The sequence below is a fragment of the Camellia sinensis genome, chromosome 12 (assembly GCF_055761805.1).
Source record: "Camellia sinensis isolate YWXY chromosome 12, ASM5576180v1, whole genome shotgun sequence".
NCBI lineage: Eukaryota > Viridiplantae > Streptophyta > Magnoliopsida > Ericales > Theaceae > Camellia > Camellia sinensis.
The window spans coordinates 33,148,152-33,158,576 of record NC_138972.1 but is presented as its reverse complement, the minus strand read 5'-3'; the positions used below and the strand labels follow the sequence as shown (position 1 = coordinate 33,158,576).

Here is a 10,425-nt window from a genome sequence, read left to right as displayed (position 1 = left end):
TTTTATTTCCTTTGCCTTTTCTCTTTCTTTTCCGCTTTCCTCTTCAAACCACATAAAGAAAAAATTATTAAATGCACTTCGAGATGAGTCCACACCAATCACCAATTGAAATATCTCATATTGTCTTTCCAAATATTAATTACACAAACAAAAGTTATATATCATTCACATTCAAGACTTTAAAATAGCAAGCTGTGACCACCACTTCTCCACTTGAAGAGGTAAATGAACTCTCACAGCATACTGCCAAGTTTGCAAACAGAGTGTGCTTTAAAGATCCTGACTCACACCATAATTCAAATGCAAAGAACATTTTCAACCAAAAGAGAGTAGCAGTAAGGCTTCATAAAGAATGTTGGTGATGACTTTGTTCTCACAATTTAATGTGTTGGACCCCTCTACTCTACTGACCTCCTTCTAATTCTCTTTACGGTGATGACTTCATTCTCACAATTCAATGTGTTGGACCCCTCTGCTCTACTCACCTCCTTCTAATTCTGTAAAGATTAACCTTAAATTCTTTCATTTCAAATTTATTACTTGTCTAAATGAAACCAAAGTTAATAAGAAGCAGTTGGGGTGGTTTACAATATTAAATGATATATATCATCAATATAATTTGGCAATATAATTTTTGAAGCTGAATTTCAATAGATAATTTCAACAAATAAATTTTTTAACAGATAATTTCAACAGATAATCAAAAAAAATTAAACAGATAGATATTTGAACCACTAGTCAAAAAAATTAAAAGATAGATTAAAGGTGTAAAATTATAAATAAAATGTGTTCCAAAATAATAAAATGTATTTTTCACCACAATATTTGATAAAGAGTATACTTTTCACCCCCCCCCCAAAAAAAAAAAAAAAAAAACTCATGAGACCTAATTACACCCTCTTTAAAATGAAATTTTCATCAATTTTCTCTAGTAATAATAATAATAATAATAATAATAATAATAATAATAATAATAATAATAATAATAATAATAATAATAATAATCTCCTGAACTTCTTTTAACGAGCAAAATAGTTTAGAGATTTTTTTATTTTGTTATTTACTTTTGAACTTGTTAAATTCACATAATTTTTTCCTTTTATTTTGATCTTATAAAATACTTCACATTCGCAACCATGCTAATGAAGTTCAGACGCATGGCACGTGTCACCCAACCCAAGTAACCTTTGTAAGTCTTCAAGGCTTTCTGAAAAAGAAAAAAGAATGCAAGTCTTCTACATTCTATAATTCCTCCTAATTTCTACCCTTCAATTCTCTCTCCCAACCAATTCGAATTAATTACCCTATCCACCACCTTCTCCACCATTATAAATATGGATGGATTTCCATAAAGAAATCTCAAAAATCTTGAGTTGGGTGTGAAAAAATGAAGTTCATCAATCTAGTGTTTCTTTTGGGCTTGCTCTGGACGCCCAACCCAGTTACTTGCCAAATACCTTACAATCAATTCCAACTTGTCCAAGCTTGGATACCGACATTTTGCAAGAAATACAATGGCTGTTTTCCGAATTTGACACCAAACTTCACCCTTCACGGCCTTTGGCCAGCTACAAGCACCGGGAACTTAGTGTTGAATTGTGGCACAGGTTGGAACGATTCTAATATTCGACCCGAGGTAATAAAATCCTTTCTTAATTAAACTTAAATTGTTGTTGTGCTTCATTTCTCCAAGTGTTACAAATTTGATTTGATTGATTATTATTAAACAATCACAACTATCCAATTACTTATGGCTTATTTTCTTAATTTATTTATTTATTTTTCTTGGTTTGATATGTATTGCATGTGGGATATCATCACCCCATGTGAGGGGTGAAGCCAACACACATGAGTTGGCCATGTTAGGAAGCCAGCCTTTAGCCATGTGAAGAAGGGGTTGGCACAAGCTGGCCATGTGCTGGCCAGCCTCTCCACCTGCATTCTGTTAGTGTATAAATGGAGGCTGAGGGGAGGGTTTGATATAGAGAGCAGAGCAAGCCACGGAGAGTGAGATATCTGAGGCAGAGAAACCGTCTTCCTTGGTGTGAGCAAGGGAGACGGGTGAGTGGGTGAGTGAGGAGAGTGTGAGCTCCTCCTCTATTGTAATCTTTCTGTAATATCTCCATTGTTATAGTGATAACCGGCTACTCTCCCGTGGACGTAGGCATTGAGGCCGAACCACGTTAAATATTGTGTCTCCTTGAGTGTGGGTGTGTTTTTCTGCTTGGTATAATTTCTATAAGGTCTTGGGCGGGATCCCAGATCCCAACAAGTGGTATCAGAGCCTCGTTGGTGGCGTTTCGGAACAAAAACAGCGTGTTGTTTGAAACTGCCCAGAAATCAAGTTGCTCGAAATCAGATTTTGAGCATACCAGGAGCAAGGGCTTGAGAAGAGAAGTCCAACCATGTAAAGACGATACCCAGAGGAGTCTCCACGCGCCCTCACGCGCCCCCTGAAGAAGGCGCGTGAGGCCCAGTCTCTGCACGCGCCCGCACGCGCCGTGAAGGCATTTAGGCCACGTTTGTTTGGCAGATTAGATTGGATGGGATTATTAGTAAGAGGATTGTTAGTGAAGAGATTGTTAATGTGTGGATTGTTAGTGAGGGGATTAAGTAAAAGTGTGTTTGTTTTGATGATAGTGTGGGAGATGATTAGTGATGGGATTGTTAAATTATTTTTATATAAAATAAATAAATAAATTATTTCTATATTAAAAAAAATTAAAACAAATATTAAAACAACTAAGAGCACTTGGTAAAAAAAAAAAAATTAAAATAATAAATTTTTTATATAAAATAGACTCAATCCCCTCACTATTTTCCTAATCCCACCTAAAATTCACCCAAGCTAATCCCCCAACAGAGCGGGATTACTAAGCCCCCTTCACTGCTAATCCTATCACATTGTGTTGCATCCAAACAAGGGTTTGGTGGGTCCCACGGATTGCTAATCCAATCCACCCTCCCAAATCCCCAATCAAACATGGCCTTAAAGTTGTGTTTCGATTATGAATTTTAATAAAAATTTAAAAAGAAAAAAAAAAGTAAAAAAAATGTGAACAAAATATAAACTTTTTATTTTTGATTTTTTATTTCCTTTGCCTTTTCTCTTTCTTTTCCGCTTTCCTCTTCAAACCACATAAAGAAAAAATTATTAAATGCACTTCGAGATGAGTCCACACCAATCACCAATTGAAATATCTCATATTGTCTTTCCAAATATTAATTACACAAACAAAAGTTATATATCATTCACATTCAAGACTTTAAAATAGCAAGCTGTGACCACCACTTCTCCACTTGAAGAGGTAAATGAACTCTCACAGCATACTGCCAAGTTTGCAAACAGAGTGTGCTTTAAAGATCCTGACTCACACCATAATTCAAATGCAAAGAACATTTTCAACCAAAAGAGAGTAGCAGTAAGGCTTCATAAAGAATGTTGGTGATGACTTTGTTCTCACAATTTAATGTGTTGGACCCCTCTACTCTACTGACCTCCTTCTAATTCTCTTTACGGTGATGACTTCATTCTCACAATTCAATGTGTTGGACCCCTCTGCTCTACTCACCTCCTTCTAATTCTGTAAAGATTAACCTTAAATTCTTTCATTTCAAATTTATTACTTGTCTAAATGAAACCAAAGTTAATAAGAAGCAGTTGGGGTGGTTTACAATATTAAATGATATATATCACCAATATAATTTGGCAATATAATTTTTGAAGCTGAATTTCAATAGATAATTTCAACAAATAAATTTTTTAACAGATAATCAAAAAAAAATTAAACAGATAGATATTTGAACCACTAGTCAAAAAAATTAAAAGATAGATTAAAGGTGTAAAATTATAAATAAAATGTGTTCCAAAATAATAAAATGTATTTTTCACCACAATATTTGATAAAGAGTATACTTTTCACCCCCCCCCCCCAAAAAAAAAAAAAAAAAAACTCATGAGACCTAATTACACCCTCTTTAAAATGAAATTTTCATCAATTTTCTCTAATAATAATAATAATAATAATAATAATAATAATAATAATAATAATAATAATCTCCTGAACTTCTTTTAACGAGCAAAATAGTTTAGAGATTTTTTTATTTTGTTATTTACTTTTGAACTTGTTAAATTCACATAATTTTTTCCTTTTATTTTGATCTTATAAAATACTTCACATTCGCAACTATGCTAATGAAGTTCAGACGCATGGCACGTGTCACCCAACCCAAGTAACCTTTGTAAGTCTTCAAGGCTTTCTGAAAAAGAAAAAAGAATGCAAGTCTTCTACATTCTATAATTCCTCCTAATTTCTACCTTTCAATTCTCTCTCCCAACCAATTCGAATTAATTACCCTACCCACCACCTTCTCCACCATTATAAATATGGATGGATTTCCATAAAGAAATCTCAAAAATCTTGAGTTGGGTGTGAAAAAATGAAGTTCATCAATCTAGTGTTTCTTTTGGGCTTGCTCTGGATGCCCAACCCAGTTACTTGCCAAATACCTTACAATCAGTTCCAACTTGTCCAAGCTTGGATACCGACATTTTGCAAGAAATACAGTGGCTGTTTTCCGAATTTGACACCAAACTTCACCCTTCACGGCCTTTGGCCAGCTACAAGCACCGGGAACTTAGTGTTGAATTGTGGCACAGGTTGGAACGATTCTAATATTCGACCCGAGGTAATAAAATCCTTTCTTAATTAAACTTAAATTGTTGATGTGCTTCATTTCTCCAAGTGTTACAAATTTGATTTGATTGATTATTATTAAACAATCACAACTATCCAATTACTTATGGCTTATTTTCTTAATTTATTTATTTATTTTTCTTGGTTTGATATGTATTGCATTTGCAGACAAGGGTCTTAGCGGGTCCTTTGGCCAGCGCATGGCCGAGCATTATAATTGGCAGAACGGATTCACAGCTTTGGCAGTATGAATGGGACAAACATGGGACTTGTTGTTTGTCCAGAATGACGAAAATGGATTACTTTGTGAGCGTAATCCGAGAAAGAAATAAGATGGACTTGCTCAGCATCCTAGGCAATGCCAACATAGTACCGCGCTCCGATGTATCGTATACCAAGCTTGATTTCGAAAATGCTCTTACTCAGTTCACTGGAGTGGGAAATAGCATTTACGTTTCGTGCTATGCTCTTAACAACACGCATGTGCAACTGTTTGAGATTTACACTTGTCTCAACTACCTTGCAACCCAAGTGATTCCCTGTCCAGTAAGTACCAAACAAAGGGGTTGTACCGGGAGCATTGTATTTCTCCCGTAGTAGTAGCAACTTATGTTGGAATAATTAGTGTGGTTGATGAACCGCAACAGTGTTTTATTAAAGTAAATGTTTGAAATTGACTGTAGCATGCTATGTTGGTTCATTCAATTTTTTCTTTGCTAGATTCATTAACTGTTTATCAACTTGAAATTGCAAAATCTTCTTAGTTTCAATAGATTGTGAAATATCTGTTGTAGAAATGTCTACAACACCCCAAATGATAAAATGGCCCCAGAACCAATCCACTCCCGGAAGAAATGGAATAGTGATGAAAATTCTCCAAAAGCTACAAAAGGGTTCAGAAAGCTTCTCTTGAATAAAAATTGCAGCAAGGGATGGGGTTCAATATATTTCACCACCGCATCCACTTACAAAATGTTCTGTTACTTGAATTGCTCTTCACATAATCTTTCTTGTACTTTGTAAATGTGGCTACTAATTCATCATAGTCTGGAAGCTTTGGGTGGACATAGCTCAACTGAGGCCTGGACTCTTCATCTTCTTCCATTTCCTCCAGATGATCATGACATGAGCTACAAGAATTGTGCATTAAAATCCCTTCCTTGACTATCATGTTTTGATAATTCACTTCGTTCTGATGTTTTGATAATCCATCATATTTTGCGCACGCTCCATCTTTCTTGATCATGGCATTGCGTCTATGTGCTAAACTCTTCTTCTTCACGAAACTTTTACCTAACATTTCTATCCCATGATTCCAAACTATTAATTTCATTTTTGCCACTAAAATCTTCTTTGTTTGATAACTGATCTTCCATGTCATCGAGGTAGACAATGGCTGTCTCTTGAATTGGAGGTGAACTATCTGGTGTGTAGTCCTATTTGATTAACTATCATAAGAATCACAAGGAAAGGTCACCAAGATCCTAGAATTGGTGCAAGAAAATCTTGATCCAATTCTCCAGAACTTGTCCTTCATTTTTTATTTCGGCATTTGATCACTATCTTGAATTACCAAATCAAAAGATTGATCTTTATTTCTAGTTTCACATTTTTTTTCTCCAAAAAACTGGGAGCTACAAGTTAAGAAGACTTGGACTCATAAGTTGTATGACATAAATATGTGATCTATGTGAAAGTATCAGTGTTGGCCATCTATCAATTACTAATCTTTTAGTCATTGTTCATGGTTGGTTTAGTGTATTTCTACTGGGCTGTGGCTCACCCTATATGGGAATATCACTTTCAGGTACAGGTAGCATGCCACCTCCAAGGACATAGCTTGAGAGGCTAGAGGCGGACATACTTTTGTCGTTTCATATTTGATGTATTATATGTAAATTCAAGGCAAGGACTTGATGTGTAAACGAGTTAGTACTCTTATATTGTCACCAAGTGTTCACTTGGAAAGCTGTAAGCCTGTAGGGCATTTTGCTTTTGTTGTTAGCATGTAATACTTCTGTAATGAAACTCTGATAAATAGAAGAATGTGGTTATTTCATATGTTAATGAATGTCTTATTTGATGGGCTAAATGCCGTTATTTTGAGGGCGTTACAATTAGGCTGTACAAAAAAGACCAATGAGGCTAACCTTGTCTCTCACCCAACAAACCAAGATAAATTTATAAATTTATGAGTATAATAGATGAGAATAAAAAAGGGGAAATTACTATTGGGTAATTTCAAAAAATATTTAAAATTTATGCAAAATTTTATAATTTTAATTATTAATATTTATAATTTTTATCATTTATGTGCGATTATTTTTTAAATAATACACTGCACTGAAATTTTCCCAATAAAAAATACAAAAATATAGTGATTTCTCATCTATTTATGTAAAAAGAAAATCATGATTGTGTGTTTTCTCCCTATATTTTTGGATGAGTAAAATAATAAAATATGTGAGATACGAATATGAGTGAATTTTTTTTTTCTTCTTTATTGTGTATTTTAATGGACAATCACGATATTATAATTTTATTTTTATTTTATAACTAACCAATTTGTTTCTTTTCAGTTTTTCTTATCACAATTTCTCACCAAATTTATAAATCAAATATAAGAAAATTTCTCTTTCTATTCATTTCTTACCAAACCATCTCATCCAAATAAACTATATAGTTAAATGGACAGTGAAAAAAAAAAGTGATAAAAATAAAAGTTATATGTGTCACTTTCTCTTCTTTGTACACATAAAAGTTAAAGTTAAATGTAAACATAAATTTTATGAAAATCAGACGTGTAAAACAAAAGTAATGAAAATTTACAATTATGAAACATTGAAAAAAAAATAAAATAATTACTTTATACATTAATTTGGTTGTTATGCACAAATGACAAAGAACAATGACCAAAATGAAATAAAATTAGGGTTAAATAGGTAAGGGACCAACAAATACCCAAAAACTAGACAGCAGATCTAGTAGATACACAGCATAGAGGCACAAAGTGAAGCAGAGTTTGCTCCCAGCCAATGGTGGCAGGCCAGAAGATGTTATGCAAACCAGCAAAGCAAGATAGATACATAGAAACACAGACAGGACAGAAACCAGCATGCTACCACTGAGACAGATAGATACATAGCCAGCACTGGAGCAGGTAATACCCAAGCCAGCAAACCAGCACACCAGCAGACTCCAAAAGCCACCCAAAACACCAAAACATCAACCAGCCAATGACAGAACAAGTCACAGCAAATGGTGGCAGACCAAGGTACCAACTAGTTAGTAGCCCTCAACTGCAGACCTTAAACTGCTGCAGATACAGAAATACGCAATAGCAGAGCTTGCACAAATAGATACAGTACAACATAGCTATGAAGACAGAAGTGTTGTAGCAGAACAATCAGCACCAGAGCAAGCACCAAGGTAAAAGACACCAAAGTGATAATATTCACGACACACAAGCAGCCGCAACACAGATTACTAGATTACAGATGTACCAGGTAACAACATAAACACCATAAAAGCATAATACAACACAGATGCAGCAGAGCAACAAACAGAAGCAGGGGCAAACACACTTAACAGCAGAGGGATAAAAGGTGATTCCATAGATAATGTTGTTAGTATTTATTAGAATTAGAAATAGTTTTACAACATAAATTATAACTTATAAAAAATTTCTTCAATTTAATGATAAATATCGACAACTTCAAATGACTTATTTGAAATCATTGATAAGAGGTGGAATCTTCAGACGAGTTATTTGAAATCCAAGTTTACAATTATTTTTTTGTTATGCTAATTAATGAATTTTTGATGGCGAATCGATCGACCCATCTTAACACAAAAAACAAAAAAACACGAGAGTGATCCTGATTTGACTTGAATTTCATTCAACCCAAGTTGAAATAACATTACAGAAGCTTATGGAAGTGAGGCTAGCATGTTTGGCCCACTGAGCCACTCTCCATTTGACATTAACACTCAAATCCTTAAGATTAGGCTGACTCCCATTGAAGATTCAATGGGAGTTTCTCTTTTCCATATGTCAAACTAACACCTCCAAACAAAACTGGTTGCATCAAAACCACCAGTGTTTTTCTTTGTCATGTTATTGTTTCGCACCAAACCAAACATGTACATTGGAGAAGACTACTAAAGGGTACCCCGCCACCATTGTTGTTTTCTTTCCCATGGACAACATCTCCTTTTAATTAGTCACCAATGAACAACAAACAAATATTTTAAACAAAAGAAAGCTCCAAACAAAGTAAGATTGGCTATGTCATTCTCCTTCCCCCCCCCCCCCCCCCCCCAATTCCATGCCCTCTCTCTACAACAGGATTAAAGTCAGATTGTTTAGGTGTTCATGGGGTGTGTTATGTACTATAGTTCAGAACATTCAATAAAGTTATATCACAATTTGTAAAAAAAAAAATTTGTAACTTCCTATAATTAATCACAAAAAATTCTAAAGCTTACAAAGTTCTTTCTTTAAATTTTAACAATTCACCTATCAGGTGTACAGACACCACTAATTTTAATTTCTATTTGATTAATTAATTACTCAATGAAAGTGAATGGATATGAGGTAGTAGGAGCATCCATGATCCCTTAAAAGTGCAAAAGAAGAAAAAAGATAAGTGAAAGAGACAGGTTTGGTAATCAATCTGCGCATGTTTGTTTGTGAGGAAATGAAGTTAAGGTGCTTCATGCACCTAATTACAGATTTTTGGATTAACATGGCTTGTTCTTCAGTGGTTTTAGTCACCGAGTCACTGTTAATTATTTTTCATGGGTTAATTGTATTTTTTAAATGAAAAACATTTTAATTGTGTCAAAGGTGATTCCATAGATAATGTTGTTAGTATTTATCATTAGAATTATAAATAGTTTTACAACATAAATTATAACTTATAAAAAATTTCTTAATTTTAATGATAAATATCGACAACTTCACAGTACAGGGATAAAAGGTGTTATTTGATTAGTTTAAAGTATACAATTTACACTTGGTGATTAAGAAAATTCATTCAATTTTGGCATACGTTAGTTATGATTTATATAGTTGGGGAGAGAAATGTATGTTTTGCTGTGTAGGCCAAGTGAATGAATCTTATAATAATATGTTAATTCACTGTATCTTATCAAATATGTAAGAGATAATAAACAATTAGCAAATCATTGGTAAGAGGTGGAATCTTCAGACGTATTTGAAATCCAAGTTTACAATTATTTTTTTGTTATGCTAATTAATGATTTTGTGATGGCGAATCGATTGACCCATCTTAACACAAAAAACAAGAAAACATGAGAGTGGTCCTAATTTAACCTGAATTTCATTCAACCCAAGTTGAAATAACATTACAGCAGCTTATGGAAGTTAGGCTACCATGTTGATTAATTAACAATTGATTAATCAATAGTTAATTAACTAATTAATGAGCCGATTTAGCTGAAACAGAGACACATTTGGTCATATAGTGGGCTTTCAGTTTCACTTTCGAATCTATGTGTGTTTTCGGATAGATGGGGGGCCACCCCCAATGCCTAACATAGCTTAACAATTACAAATTGCAATTACACGCAGCAGCTAAACAGATGAAACATCATGTCAATAGATACAGACCTCTCCCCTCTTTCAGAAACCAACCTGAATTTTTAAACCCTAAAATCATTAATGTACTCCACTTATTAATCTATGTCATTACCTTAATAATTT

At 33.9% G+C, this 10,425-nt stretch overlaps 1 non-coding gene across 1 annotated transcript; it reads left to right on the top strand.

The window, feature by feature from the left end:
• The first annotated feature begins 4,415 nt into the window (after window positions 1-4,415).
• On the top strand, window positions 4,416-5,397 carry LOC114284515 (uncharacterized). Its single transcript, XR_014345721.1, has 2 exons — window positions 4,416-4,689; window positions 4,866-5,397. It is a non-coding gene; the product is annotated as an uncharacterized LOC114284515 (transcript).
• The last annotated feature ends 5,028 nt before the right edge of the window (window positions 5,398-10,425 follow it).